This window comes from Suricata suricatta, chromosome 16, assembly GCF_006229205.1.
Source record: "Suricata suricatta isolate VVHF042 chromosome 16, meerkat_22Aug2017_6uvM2_HiC, whole genome shotgun sequence".
NCBI lineage: Eukaryota > Metazoa > Chordata > Mammalia > Carnivora > Herpestidae > Suricata > Suricata suricatta.
This window is the reverse complement of record NC_043715.1, coordinates 45,236,249-45,251,235: the sequence shown is the minus strand read 5'-3', so window position 1 is coordinate 45,251,235 and position 14,987 is coordinate 45,236,249. Positions and strand designations below refer to the sequence as shown.

General features: G+C 56.6%; 1 protein-coding gene across 3 annotated transcripts in view; it reads right to left on the bottom strand.

Moving 5' to 3' along the window:
• The window catches only part of PAK4 (p21 (RAC1) activated kinase 4), a 43,992-nt gene that overhangs the window by 16,645 nt on the left and 12,360 nt on the right, over positions 1 to 14,987 (bottom strand). Inside the window, exon 1 of one of the 3 annotated variants that reach the window (XM_029925536.1) lies at positions 1,708 to 1,893. The exons of the other annotated variants lie outside the window; for them this stretch is intronic. The gene's annotated coding sequence lies outside the window, so the exon portion shown is untranslated. Of the gene's footprint in view, positions 1 to 1,707; positions 1,894 to 14,987 lie in introns of those variants that run through there. 3 annotated transcript variants of the gene reach the window in all.

The window sequence follows — 14,987 nt, the reverse complement described above, 5'->3', positions numbered from 1 at the left end:
CCACTCCCAAGCTGTGCGCCCCTGCACAAGTGACTCAACCTCTCTGGGCCCCATCTGCAATCCGGGACACGATAGTCCCTATCTCCCAGGACTGGACGACAGAATAAGGTGACGCGTGAAAAGCACTCAGAACGGGTCTGCCACCAAGGGGGTCCTCACTGCGGGGGAACCTGCAGCTAGAACTGTGACTGAACAAGGGAAGGAACAAATAAATGAAAGAGGACACTGGGTCCAGCCGTGTCCTGGCCAGAGCAAGGGTGCCAGCCTGTCTCTGCTGTCTTCCTTCCTCCAGGGCCTGGATGGGGAGAACGGGCCACACTGTCAGAGGACAGGTCTGCCCGCCTCTCCCGCTGCACCAGGAGCCCTGAGAGGGCAGGGCCTGGGGCCACCTCAGCCACTCTGGGTCCCCAGCCCTGCCCAACACAGGGCCGCTCACAGCTCAGAGGGCGGGACTGAAAGAAGACAGTGTTTCCTGTGCCCAGTCGGGCTGGGCAGGTGCTCAGAGCCCCCAGGAAGGCCCTACGGCCCCTCAGGCAGCCCCAGGCTCAGGTGCCCCCCCCCCCCGCCAGGCCAAGCACAACAAAGCACAAGACACAAAGGGCACTGCTGGTGTCCCTCACCCCCCAGAGGTGCCCAGGGCAGGACCGATGCCACCACAAACCTGAGAGTGTGGGTGAGCCCCTGGGGACCAGGAAAATCAGATTAGGCTTCATTCATTCCTCCCCTGAGGCAGGGCAGGAAGGAGGGAGGGGGTCACAGGCAGGAAAAGCGTCTGGAGCCCCTCTAGCGCCCTTCTCAAGCCCTCCCCTGCCAGACAACTCCCCACGGCAGACAGACAGACAGACAGACAGACACACACGCATAGGAGCCCTAGACACAAGTCCATGAAGCCGCCCCACGGCACCCCGGTGACAGCGGCCATCCAGGAGCCTTGGCGTAGGAAAGGACACCCCGCGCTGGGCCGAAGGTCCCGCCTCTGGGAAACAGGCCCCAGCAGCGCGTGGCCGGGGGCTCTGAGCCATGCGTGGGAGGACACCGGGGAGGCGGCCGTGAAGAAGGGCCTGGCTCGGAGGAACTGCTCAGAACGGAAGAGCCGGGACGGGGACGATCGGCAGCCCATAGCTGCCTCTCCACAAAGAGCATAAAGACACACGCGCCTCTCCTCCCCCCCGAGACGCATGGGCTCCCGAAAGAGACCACGACACATACCAACGACACACAGCACACTGACCAGCCACCGCCTCTGAGCACAGTCCCAGACGTTCCCTAACTGCTGGATTTACCTAGAAACAACTCATGCACATAGCCAGGAACGCTCCCCAAGACACGAGTCAGACCAGGACACCCACACAACCTCAGGCCCACACACAGGAGGCCATGAGACCCCACACCAGACCCAGGCACGCCTGCGGCCAACTCCAGGGTCATCCAGGGTGACCCAGCAAGGCACAGCCCCTCAGGACCACCCTGTGAAAGCAGGCCCGGGGAATGTGCCCCCACAGAGGTGCTCAGGGCGGTAAGCCCCAGGTGACAGACACCTGTCTCTGAACACATGGAAACGTGGCCTCGGCCCAGCCTTGAGCACGTGTTACCCGGCTCCCCCCAGGGGTTGGGGGGCTCTGGTGGCCAGGCGGCAGGACTGCCCTCCCACGCCCCATGGGATCCTCCCCTTTCCTCCCCTCGTGCCCAAAGCCAGAGTCCGCTCACCTCCATCATCCTTTTCCCTTGTTCCGGGCCACCCTCAGCGGGGCAGGCCAGTAGACAGGCTTCCGGCTGGCAGAGCAGTGAATGGGGACCAAGGGGCTCCCCTGGCCCTCGATGCAGGGCACCCACCAAGGAGAGCTGTTTGGCTCGGCACGCCAGCCTCCCTGGCAGTGGGCGGTGCCGAGGCTCTGCCCTGGCAGGAACTGAGCTCGGCTGTGGCTCCAGTCCACAGAGGGGGGAGGGACGGAGGGAGGAACAGGGCGGGGGGGGGGGGGGGGGGCCGAGCCTGGAAAGCCTGGGCCACACGGCCACCAGTGCCCCGGCAGAGGGAGGGCCTGCGCAGGGACACAGCAACAGGGGACACAGAGACCCGAGCTCCAGCCCTTTGCTTCAACAGGGTCGGTCCCCCCCTGGCACACCACACCCCCGTGCCAGGCTTGGTGCCAAGAGCCAGGGGAGCAGTGGCTACACAGCATGGGGCTGAGAGTGGCTGGCCGGGCAGCCAGGTTTGAAATGAAAGCCCGGCCCAGGCTGGGGGACAGGGGTGCTGGTCAGGGTGGGGGTCCCTCTGATGTGGAGGGGCGGCTGGAGTTCCAGAGCTTGCTGTATCTGCCCCAACCCTGACCTCGTGGTTCCACAAGAGCTCTGAGAAGGTGCACGAAGGGACCTCTCCTGCTGCACCCCACTCTCTCATTAGATGCAGGGAAGGTCACGGTGGACCCCTGACATGGCCATCTCTGGGTGCAAAAGCGGGGCTGGTGGGTGTGAGTGGTGAACATGTGGAGGGAGAAAGGCAGGGAGGGCTGGGGCGACTACGCCCCCTGCCCCTCGCTCATTCTCCCAGGACACAACTAACCTTCTGAAAGTAGGGAACCGACTCTGGGCTGGGTCTGCTCTCAGCACTGACAACACTCACCACTGCCCTTAAAGGGAGAGGTACTTAATCAGGGGCATTTTACAATGGAGGAAACCGAGGCCCAGAGAGGTTGAGAGACTTGCCCCAGGCACCCAGAAGGGGTGGGGGGGGCACCAGGCTTTCCAGACGGGCCTCTGTGCCCTTCACCAGCTGATCTGGGCACGAGGCTAGCTAGCTCTGAGCCCCCATTCCAGACAGGAGAAAGATGTTCCCAGAGGGGAAACCTAGAAGGGGGTGTGCACGTCCCGCCCCACCTCTGCCTCCCTCTTGCGTCCCCTTCCAGATCTTACTTCCTCTGCAAAGCCTTCGCTGGCCCAGGTCAGAGCTCCTCGCGTAAAATGTGTTTCTTGCGTGCTTATCTGCCTGTCTTCTCCCTGACAGGGGACTTGGGGGGCAAGGCGTGGTGCGGCCTGGTTTGTGCCTATTCACATTTCTGGCCCTGCCTCAGGCACCTTCTCCTCCAGGAAGCCCTCCCTGACACCAGGCTGGGTCTGGTACCTGCTCCAGACTCCATCCCAGCGCTGACCCCTCCGGGCCACCGCTGTCTCTGCCACGACGGTCTCCCTCATTCATCCACACATTTCCTGAGCTCCTAGCACTGACCATGCCGGCCTGTTGGAAGCCCTGATAATCAGCAGTGAACAAACTAGACAAAACTCCTTGTCAGGGGCCGACATCCGAGTGGGACTGCTTCCCCACTGGGGGGGGGGGGGTCCTGTGAGTGGCGGGGACCAGGTTCTCAGGTTCCCACAGGTGGCCTAGGACAGGTGCCCAGTTGATGGTAAGCCCGTGAGAACAGGGAGCAAGGGGCCCGGGCGGGCAGGTGGACAGAGAGGCCTGTGTCCTTCCCACTCTCCCGCTTGGGCACCTCTCCCGAGGCTACTCCCACTGCAGCTGCCTCCCCGAGGACTTTGGCACTTGGACCAGGAGGATGGCACCGGCTCCAAGGTCCTGGAAGCCCCATCTCCCCTCCTCCTGTCTACCACCCACCCACCCAGCCGGGGGCTCGCAGGGGCCTGGCATGGGGGGGCCACAGCAGGGTAGGTCTAGGAGACCCCAGAAGTCCCGGATCCCAGGCCACTCCCTCCTATATGGGGTGGAGCACCTGGCCGGCAGCCGCCCAGAGAGGAGCCGAGTGGGTGGGCCCCCAGACCTTCCCAAACCGGACAGGCAGGTTTGGGCTCCAGCTGGCTGGTGGCTGGCTGGCGGCTGGACTGGGCAGTTCTCGCCAGGCCAGGGAAACTAGGTCCCAAGGGGAGGGAGGGGGGAGCACTCTTTCCCCAGAGGTCCCACTGGAAACAAGGGGTCCTCCTGGGGGACAGGCTCCAGGGGCAAGGAGAGGTGGCTCAGGACCAGCTCACACCGGAACACACTGTTACGCGACTTTGTGAGCACATCCCCAAATACAGACTAAACCCAGAAACCCGCGCAACCTTCATCACGTTCTGCCACGTCTGGGCTTCCTTCGTCCCCTTTCTTTCCTTTCCTTCTCCCTGGCTCAGTCTCTGTCTCTACATGACACGGCGCAGGGTTCCAAAGCCAAATGGCACCGAAGGGTAAAGAAGGGACAGGACAGCGCCCTCCTGGGCGGCCCGGCTCAGCCCTGGAGGCAGCCTAGCCTCTACCATGGTATGTTTTTTCCCCTTTCTGAGAGAGCCTACACAAGTGCATGTGCACACACACACCTTTTGGAAAAAAGACAAAAGAAATGGCAGCACGCCACGCGTACTATTCTGACCCTGCCATTCTCAAGAACATTCCTTGGCTCCCCTGCACCCCTGGCACAGGGACAGGTTTGGCAGCACCCGGCTGGGGTGAAGACACACACGGGAACCCAGCGTGCACTCGCCCAGGCGCAGTCCTGAGACCCAGAAAGCGCTCTCTTGGGCAAAATCCGGCCGTGCACACAGCAGGAAGCAGCCACAGAGCCTGGAAGCGACATAAATGCTCGTCCACGGTTGTTGGTCTGGGGCCTGCTGGCCCCGGGGCATGAGCGGCACACAGCAGTTCACAGGATGAACGACCCACAGCGGCATGTGAGCCAACAGTCAAAAGCAAAGAAGCAAATCACAAAACGAAACATCTCATGACTTTGTTTAGGAAGAGCTCCAAACTAGACAACACGCACTATGCTGTGTAGGGATGTAGGGATGCCTACAGAGGCGGCGAAACCCAGGAGAAGCACAAGACAGAGACTGTCTCCAACGTCGGGGGGGAGGGGGTCTGCCTGGGGGCCGGCACCAGCTGCTTCTTCATGGGGGGGTGTGCTACGTGGGTTTCCTCTTTATGGTAATTGGTTATGCTGCACATTCAGGCCTGACATGCTCCTCAGCGCGCGCTTATGATTTAAAATTATGATGTTAGTGGGGCGCCTGGGGGGCTCAGACAGTTGAGCGTCCGTCCGACTTCGGCTCAGGTCATGATCTCACGGTTCATGGTTCCAGCCCTGAGTTGGGCCCTGTGCTGACAGCTCAGAGCCTGGAGCCTGCTTTGGATTCTGTGTCTCCCTCTCTCTCTGCCCCTCCCCCGCTTGTACACGCATGCTCTTTCTCTCTCTCTCAACACACACACACACACACAGTCTTTATAGGTCTCAGGTGATTTTCCCCACCTCGATCTTGGCAAAGCGCTGCCCTGCACCGGAGCAGCTTTGGGGAAGGGCCCGGATGCCCTGAGCCAGTCCCCACGGGGCCAGGTGGGTGGTTTCCAACCTTCTGCTCTGACAAATGGTGTGGCAATGACACCCGTGTGCAGAAGTCACTTCTGGGGGTGCCAGCACGTCTGTGGGCCACGTGCCGAGAACTGGGTTCGCCGGGCAAAGGCCATCATTGCCAAGCCGCCCACAGGAGGGCTCCCCGCCCCCTGCCCTACAGCCCCTTAGCCTCCAGCCCAGGGGGTGGTCCTACTCCCTCCACTCCTTGCCTGTCAGACAGGGAAGGCCTGGCCTACATTTCATCTGCATTTTCTATGTAGGATGCACCCCCTTCATAATTCTGAAAGCCATCAGATTCCTTTCCCACCGAGAGTCTCCACCAGGCCTTTTGCCCATTGCGCCATGGGCCCAGGGAAACCTCCGTAAATCCGGTCTATGTCCCTCTCCTGCTGAAACGCTAGCAGGGCGCACACAGCCCAAGCCACCCCCTCTCCAGGGTCCCCCAGGCTCTTCCTGCCTCTCTGGGCTCACAGCCTCACCTTCCCTTTCCCCCAGTCGCAGGTACAACTTCGTTCCCACGTTCAGGGACTGTGTCAACAGATATCCAATGCATGTGCACCACGTGTCACCACGGCTGGGGCGGGGCTGCAGCCTGGTCCCTGCCTGGTGGGGCCCCTGGTCAAGGGTCACGCAAATGAAATGTGAAATTCCAGCTGAGCCGGGTGGTCAGAGGGACAAGAACGTGGTGAGAGAGGGGCGGGAGCCGGGCGGGTGCTGGCGATGGGCCTGTGCTCGCGAGAGAGAACTCTGGCCGTCCTGTCCACAGAGGGCTGTGGGGGACAAGAGACAAGACGCAGCACTGGTCCAGGTGGCGGATGAAGGCAGCCAGGACAGCGGGACACAGAGAGAGGGGGACAGGCTAGAGCAACTTGCTAGTGAGACATGGGGGCTGAGGACGAGGCAGGCGTCAAGGGGGGGCTCTGAAGTTGGCGAGACCACAGTGCCACCTTCCACACAAGGGGCCGGAGAGGCGCTCTGAAAGTGACAGGCCCCAGGCCCAAGAATGTCTCAATTCTGAAACAGGAAGGTGGAGGCCTCCCTCCCCGACAGGAAGGGTAGACGCACACGGGTCAGCGAGCGGGAACAAGGCGCCACAAACAGACCCGCACAGATACACACTGGGTTTTAGAATCCTCATTTTGCCGGCGCCTGCGTGGCTCGGTCGGCTAAGCATCCGACTCTGGATTTGGGCTCAGGTCGTGATCTCACGGTTGGTGAATGCGGAACCACGTCGGGCTCGGTGCCGCCAGCGCGGAGCTGCCTGCGGTCTCTCTCTCCCTCTCTCTCTGCCCCTCCCTGCATGCGCCCATGAGTGCGCGCTCTCTTTCTCTCTCTCAAAATAAATAAAATAAATGTTTTTTCCTTCTTTGCAGTAAAATATACACATTATTTATCGTTTTAGCCATTTGTGAAGCGCATAATTCAGTGGCATTAAGTATACCCGGTGTCGTGAAACCTTCACCACCGTCTACACCCAAAACGTCTTCATCATCCCCAGAAACCCTGCAGCCAGCAGACAACAGGCCCGTCCTGCCGTCTCCGGGAACTTGCCTATCCTAGGTGTCTCCTTTACGCGGGGTCTCACGACACTTCTCCTATGTCTGGCTTCGTTCGCTAAGCACCATGTTTTTGAGGTCCATCCACGCAAGAGCGTTTTACAAAATGTCATTTGTTTTTGTGGCTGAAAAACAACAATTCACCGTGTTGTGCAGCCACTTCTAGCGGGTTCCCGCTACCTTCTAGCGACTGTGAATAATCCAACGACGCACGCTGAGGTACAAGCGTCTATTCAGGTCTCCGCTTTCACCTCTTTTGGGTGTATACCTAAGGAGGACACCTGCCCAGTTAGGCGATGGCTCTATGTTGGACCGTTGGAAAAACTACCAGACCACTTCCCACGGCGGCGGCCCCGGGTTATGTTCCCACCGGCTGCGTACGAGGGCTCCCGGCTTCTCCGCATCCCCGCCGATGCTTGTTATTTTCCCTGTATTGGTAATAGCCATCCTGGTAGGTGCGAAGTGGTATCTCCCTGGGGTAACTTTTTCCTGGCCCACCAAAAAAAAAAGCACAAGCAACTCACTGGAGAAACGAGCATTTCCTGCAAATGGTGCCGGACCTGTGAACCTTGATCTTAAACCCGGCACTTTGCACCCATGTTAATTTATAATGCATCACAGACTCAAATATAAAACCACAAAACTTTCAGAAACTGAGTGACCAAACCAACCTCCAGAATCTAAGGGTAGGTGGAAATGTTAGATTTGATATGAAAAGATCCATAAAAGGAAAAATGAATAAAGTATACCCCATCAAAATTATAAACTTAAAAAGAATTTTTTTTAACGTTTATTCATCGTTTGAGAGACAGAGAGAGACAGAGCGTGAGTGGGGGAGGGGCAGAGAGAGGCGGGGGACACAGAATCCCAAGACAGGCTACATGCTCTGAGCTGTCAGCACAGGGTCTGATGCAGGGCTCAAACTCATGGACCGTGAGATGGTGACTTGAGCCGGAGTCGGATGCTCAACCGACTGAGCCACCCAGGTGCCCCCAAATTATAAACGTTTGCTCTGCAGAAGTCCACAAGAAGAGGGGGGAAAAGCTACCGATGAGGAGACAATATCTGCAAACCCCCTATCTGACCAAGGACTAGTCTCTAGAAGAAAGAACTCTCCAAATTCAACAGTAAAAAAACCAAACAACCCTGGGAGAAAATGGGCAGAAGACCTGAAGAGACATTTCACCAAAGACGAAGCAGAGACGGAACATCAGCACGCGAAAGGATGTGTGGCACCGTCAGCCATGCGACAGACACAAACTAAAACCACCACGAGTTATCATTACGTGCCTGTTAGAGCGGCGAAAATCAGAATCAGCAGCAGCACCAAATGCGGGTGCGGATGCAGAGAAACGATCATTCGCCCCCTGCTGGGGGGAATGTAAAATGGTACAGCCGCTTGGAAAAACAGTTTGCTGCCTTTTTATTTGGCTTTTTCTTTAGCCGTGCAACTGGCCATGCTGTGCAGCAAGTGCACTTCTGGGTATTGATCCCGGAGAAACAAAACTTTACGCTCACACAGGAACCTGCATGCAACTGTTTATGGCAGCTCTAGTTGTAACGGCCGCCAAAATGAAATCAACCAGAAGTCCTGTGGTACGTCCATACCATGGAGTACTCCTCGGTAAGAAAAAGGAGCTATGTTTTTTAAATACCTATTATATTTTTTAACGTTTTGGGGCTCGAATTCACAAACTGTGGGTTCATGATCTGAGCCGAAGTCAGCCACTTAACCGACTGAGCCCCCAGGGCGCCCCAGGAACCAACTATTGATACGCACAACTACCCGGGTGACTCTCCGAAGAATTAAGCCAGGTAGAAAAAAAGCCAACCTGAAGGTTACATACGGGAGGATTCCACTTACATAACATCCTTTTATTTTTTATTTTTTTGAAACGTTAAGCTTTTTTGCTTTATTTTATATTTTAAACTCTCCTTATTGTTACGGTTCTGTACCTTAGGGCTTTGAAAACCGTTTCACAGTACATCGCATTTGTGAAATGCAGGATTATAAAAATGGGGAAGGGACAGATGAGTGGTTGTCAGGGGCTAAGGACATGCCAGGGAGGGCGTGTGGCTATAAAAAGGCATCAGGAAGGATCCTTGTGATGGAATGTTCTGTCTCTTGACTGTATCAATGTCATTATCCTAGTTGCGGTCTTGTGCTAACTATAGTTTTTGCAAGACGTTACCTCTGGGGAAATAGGGGCCCTGTCTGTGTTATTTCTTATATCTGCCAGTGAATCCACAATTATCTCGAAATAAAAGCTTGGTTAAAAATATTAATACTTTAGGGGCATCTGGATGGCTCAGTCAGTATGGAGGCTGCTTGGGATTTTGTCTCCCTATCTCTCTCTGACCCTCCCCTGCTTGCTCTCTACCTCTCTTTCTCAAAAATAAACATCTGAAATATATATATATTAATAATTTATTTAAAATGCCAGAGACCTTTCCCCACCATTTAGCCTTTGAATGGGCTATTCACTCTCCTTGGAACACCATTCCACATACTAACTCTTGCTCCTCTTTCAGCCTTCAGCTCAGAGGTCTCCTCTTCCAGGAAGGCTTTCCTGATCTCCTAGGCCCAGTCCTCCGGGCTTTCCTCCTCCACAGTGGAGACAGTGGTCTGCACTCCAAGGTCACTCTGGGCTGTCACCGACTGGTGCTGTGCCTGTCTCCATCACTAGACCACAGGTTCCATGAGGAAAGACCACGGGCTGATGGGTCCCCAGCCTCTCCCAGGCAGCAGCCAGGACACAGCTGGAGGCAAAGGGGCTCAGGGAATATCTACAAACTGAATGAGTGAACGCCAGTAATGACAATAATACAGCTTGCAACTCATTATGAGGATTCTAAGTACCACACTCTTTTGAGTGCTTCCCATGGATGAAATAATCTTTATACAATCCCTTTTTATAAATGGGGAAACTGAGGCCAACAGGGGGAAGTCACCACATGCCAAAGGTCACCTGGCTAACAGATGCAGAGCCAGGTCCAGGCCTCGGCACCCAGAGCCTTTGATAGTAACCTCCGCCCCCGAGGGCCTCTCCATGAAAGGTGGGGGAGCCCGGCTGCCAGGTGAAGCGGGGCGCACAGCGGGGCAGGCAAGAGACCAGACCATCTGGCCCTCAGCCCGCAATCCATTCCTACCTACGTAGTGGGTCAGACAGACCCAGGATGATCCCAGAGCTCCTTTATCCCTTACAGGTGCGCAGGGAACACCCCGTGCATGTCAAGGGCCTGTGACTGGATCCCAGTTGGTGACCTGGGAAGCCAGCAGTGCCCTCCATGGACAGAGAATGCCGAAGTCACTTGAGGTTTCAATCCCCCCCACCCCGTGCCCTCCTGAGGCTCCACCAGGTTTGGGTTGCTTTCATCTGGCTACGGGGGGGGGGGGGGGGGGGGTGGCTCCAACCCATGCTGGGAACATTCCTATTGGTGCAGGACTTCATTTGTCCACCTACAGAAGCCTAGTGAGCAACATATTGAGAGCAAGTTACAGCCAAGAGCTGGCGGTCTGGTGCCACTGCACTCGGTTTTAGAAGCTGCGGAGCTCTAAGTGCCAAGGGACCACGATGGGGCCTGAATACCTACCTGCAGGTGGGCACCAAGGGCTTTAACCAGGGCAAGGGCGTTTTCCCTCTCAGCTGGGCAAGGGGGCCTAAGGGGGTCCTTTAGGTGATTCCCTGTCCCCTTGGGGCACCTGATATCTTTCATTACTCACAAAAATAGAGGCAACAATTAAAAGGAAGAGGGCACCTGGGTGGCTCAGTCGGTTAAGCCTCCGACTTCGGCTCAGGTCATGATCTCACGTTCATGGGTTCAAGCCCCGTGTCACGCTCTGTGCTGACAGCTAGCTCAGAGCCTGGAGCCTGCTTCTGATTCTGTGCCTCCCTCTCTCCCTGCTCCTCCCCGCTCATGCTCTGAATCTCTCTGTCTCAAAATAAATAAAACATTAAAAAAAAAATAAAAGGAAGAAAAGAGGGGCACCTGGGTGGCTCAGTTGGTTGGGCATCTGACTTCGGCTCAGGTCATGATCTCGAAGCTTGTGAGTTTGAGCGCCGAGTCAGGCTCTGTGCTGACAGCTCAGAGCCTGGAGCCTGTCTTCGGATTCTGTGTCTCCCTCTCTCTCTGCCCTCCCCACTCACACTCTATCTCTCTCTCTCTCAGGAATAAACAAACATTTAAAAAATTTTAAAAAACGTAGGAAAAGATAGGTGGATTTCTTTAACAAATCTGGAAAGAGCTGGGCACGCCTGCCCTCTTGATTTGGGTGGCCGCTGGATGGCTGTGCACTTTATAATAATAATCGTTCATTAAACTGAACAGGAAACGATGTACTTTTTCTTGACCCGTGTCCTATTTCACACTCCCGTGCGGTAAACACAAGGGACGGCAATTCTGACAGCTGGGGGCTTCCTCCATACACACCTGTGCCTTCAGACAATCTTTCTCTCTTGAACCCTATCTCCCAAAACACACACACACACACACACACACACACACACAGCTCTAAACTGTTCCCATAATCGTACCAGTCCTCCTTGGTCCCTTGTAGCTCTTGGCGTGTTCCTCCGCGAGGAAGGCACAGGCCGGGAGGCAGCCAGCCCTGGGGTGCTCGGACGCAGCCCCGGCCCGGGTCTCTGCCTCCCAGGCACTCCTGTGTCCCTTGTGCATCACTCTTCAGTGAGCCTTTCTGGCCAAGAGAACGCGTCCCCAGCCATGACGTCCCTGCCCTGCCCGGGGCCATCAACAACCAGTCATACAGAGTAGAAGGGGAGAGTTAAGATTTATAAAGGGTCCCCCTGGCTGGCTCCTCGGTGCCCTATGCTGGAGACACAAGGTGGCAGCCAGGCCAGCTGCCAAGCGTCCTGTCCGGGCACCTTGCTTGTGCAAAACGGGGTGGCAGGCAGGTGCTGTTAACACCCCCACGCTACAGAGGAAGAAAGTGCAGAGAGAGGAGGCGCCTGCTGAAGGTCACATGGTACATATCAGAGCCCGGTGTCCACGGTAGGTCTGATGCAGCCCAAAGTCCACTCACCAAGTTCATCTTCCCATTGCGTGCGCTCAGTAATGATTACGCACCCAGTGCGCGCCAGACACGGTTCTAGGCACTGCGGACACAGCGGTCAAGACAGTCCCTCCTTCCCAGAGCTGACGTTTCAGCGGGGAGATGAGACGATACGCAAGTAAACCGAAGTCCGTAACGAGGGGAGACGACAGGGAGCACAGTCCGGGAGGTCTCCGAGGCGGGTGGCACTGGACTTAGGCCACAGGGCAGTGAGGAGGCCACGTGGCCGGGAGCGGTGGGGCAGTGTACAGTTGAGGCCAAGGAGGCCGACGGTGTCCGCCTGCCTGAGTCCGGACCACAGCCCTCCAAGGGGGGCGCAGTCCCCATTGGGCTCCAGAGGAGGAAGCCGGTGGAGGACAGAACAGCTTCCCAGGGTGGTCCTGCTGGCCAAGGGCAGAGCCAGGCCAGGAGAACAGCTCTGTGCTGAAACTGACCACCAGGCCAGCTCAAGGAGGCGACTCAAGGATGGGGCTGGGGGTGGGAGATGGCCCTCGGCTGGGGGCCTAGAGGTCCTGGCAAAGCAGGAGCCCGAAGCCAAGCGTTCCTGATGACAGACGGTTCGTGGAAGCTGGCAGCTAACACAGCCCTTTGCTCCCGGGCCCCAGGCAGTTCCCAGCCCCTGTCCTCAGGGCCCCCCTCCCCCCACTCTGCTCTATCTGGATACCAGTCTGACCAGGAGCAATGGAAGGGTTTTTCCTTCAATCCCACTCAATTTTTAAAATTTAATAAAATTTATTTTATTTTAACTTATTTCAAACAAAATTTTTAACATTGTTTTCATTTTTGAGACACAGAGAGTGTGAGTGCGGGAGAGGCAGAGAGAGAGAGGGAGACACAGAATCTGAAACAGCCTCCAGGCTCTGAGCGGTCAGCGCAGAGCTGACACGGGGCTCACACCCACGAACTGGGAGATCATAACCTGAACCAAAGTCGGATGCCTAACCAACTGAGCCACTCAGGCGCCCCTGTTTATCTTATTTTAATTTTCACTTGTGTTTTTAAGGAATCTCTACACCAACATGAGGCTCGCCCCCGAGATCAAGAGGCGCAGGCTCCACCGACTGAGCCAGCCAGGCGCCCCCCTAAGTTTATTTTAAAAGTGCCCCAGGCACTACTGTTGACTCGTGTTCACACATACAGCACCGCCTGGGAAAGAATCAGAACCTGATATAACCGAGCCTCTAGACCTAAGTCCTAATGCACAGGAGGCATGGGGGACAGAGGAACACGTTAAGAGACACAAGAATTCATCGGCTGGATCCGGACTGTGGAAAACTGGAGGGGACAAAGGACTAGGGTCTTTGATAGACACACAACGCAAACAGCAAGCACACAAAAGCGCGGATGGAGCGATCCCACAGGTGACAGAAGCCTTAACGACGTGTCGACCAAACGCAAAGCACAGACCTTGTCTCGATTCCAGATCAAAGGAACAAACAGAGAAAGGATGATAAGACAACGGGGGAAATGTGAGGATATTAAGGCACTACTAGCTCTTCTTTTCCTTGACAAGAGTATTGTGGGGTTTGCTCTTTCAGACTCTTTAATCTCTTATAGGAAGAAAACCGGAAACATTTACGGTTAACGTATATGACGTTTGGGAACTGCTTTGAAATAATCAGGGAGGTGGGGACTGGGTTACAAGATGAAAAAGCCTGGTGACATCATTGGTAACTGAGGACGCCGGTGACAGGGACAGTGATGGGGACGGCATGAGACCACCCTTCTGAGCACGAGTGAACACTTCCATTATACAAAGGTTTTACACGTTTTGCAAAAGGAAATGGGACCTAATGGTAACAGCAGAGAATTATGGATTGCTCACCCGCTGAATCTTTGATCACCAAATCCAAACCCGGGTCCTGCCTCTGATAGCTGTAGCAGCGATCACGGCCGAGTGGCCATAAGGACACACGGATGGGAGCGCTGCGTCAAGTGTCACACATGCCACTGACTCCCTCAGTCCTCCCATCTACACTGCGGTGGGGGGAGGGGGCAGTGGGAACTCATCCCCCCCCTGCTCCAGATGGGGGAATCGGGCCCCTGGGCTCCGGGCCCAGTGGGGGTCAGAGAGGAAAGTCTGCCAGAGCCGACAGAGGCCGATGGGGAGCCCTGGCCCTGAGTGCTCGTGGGAGAGGCGGCCAGCAAGCCCCGGCGAGCAGGGCGCACACCAGCGTGCCCATTCCCCCTCGTTATCATCACCAAATAGTAAAGGCCCGCTGCAACCTCCACATCTGAGCGAAGCCTTTGCTGAAATTAACCCTTTGGCCGCCCCACGGGAGCCTGAAATGGGGACCGGCAAGAGACGACAGCACCAGACTTCCGGGCCCACAGAGGGATCTTGGGTCACGGGCTCTGTCACCGTCGGCATCTGCCACCTGCCTGGACAGTCCTCCTGTGAGCTGCCGAGCCGGCCCCAGTACCCCCAATGTCAGTGGGATGCTTGCCCCCCACCCCCACTCCAGGTGCCAGTAGAGGCAGGGGGCTGGCAAGGTGCCACCAGCATCCTTCCCACCCCTGTCCTGGGCCCGTGGCCCCCTTCTCCCTCTGTGGCTCCGGCAGGATCCTGGCCAAATGGAAAGAGGGACAAGCTTCGACCAGTGGAGGAGGAAGTCAGAAGCTGAGGGTGGGAAAGGGGGAGAGAGGCGAAAGGCAGAGAGACATGGAGAGAAAGAGAGGAGGAGAGGAGGGAGGCAGAGAAGGCCGCCACCAGGAGCCTGGAGGACCGACGGACGGGAAGACAGCAGAGGCCGTCTCTGGGCCTTAGCTGCCTCATCTGTAACGTGGGAATAAAAGTCCCATCTTCCGACAGTGTGCCTGTGGGGGTGACGGGGCCCAAGCCCGCCTCGTCAGAAGCCTAGAAGTGCCCCCAACATCGAGGAAATGAACCTGGTTGCTGTCCTTTCTGAAGGCCGGGGCTCGCATCGAAGCCAGTCACCAAGGGAACTTAAAGCAAAAACCCCCAATCAATGCTCAGGCCCCACAGCCAGAGACTAGGATGTAAACGGTCTAAGCTTGGGTCCCTGT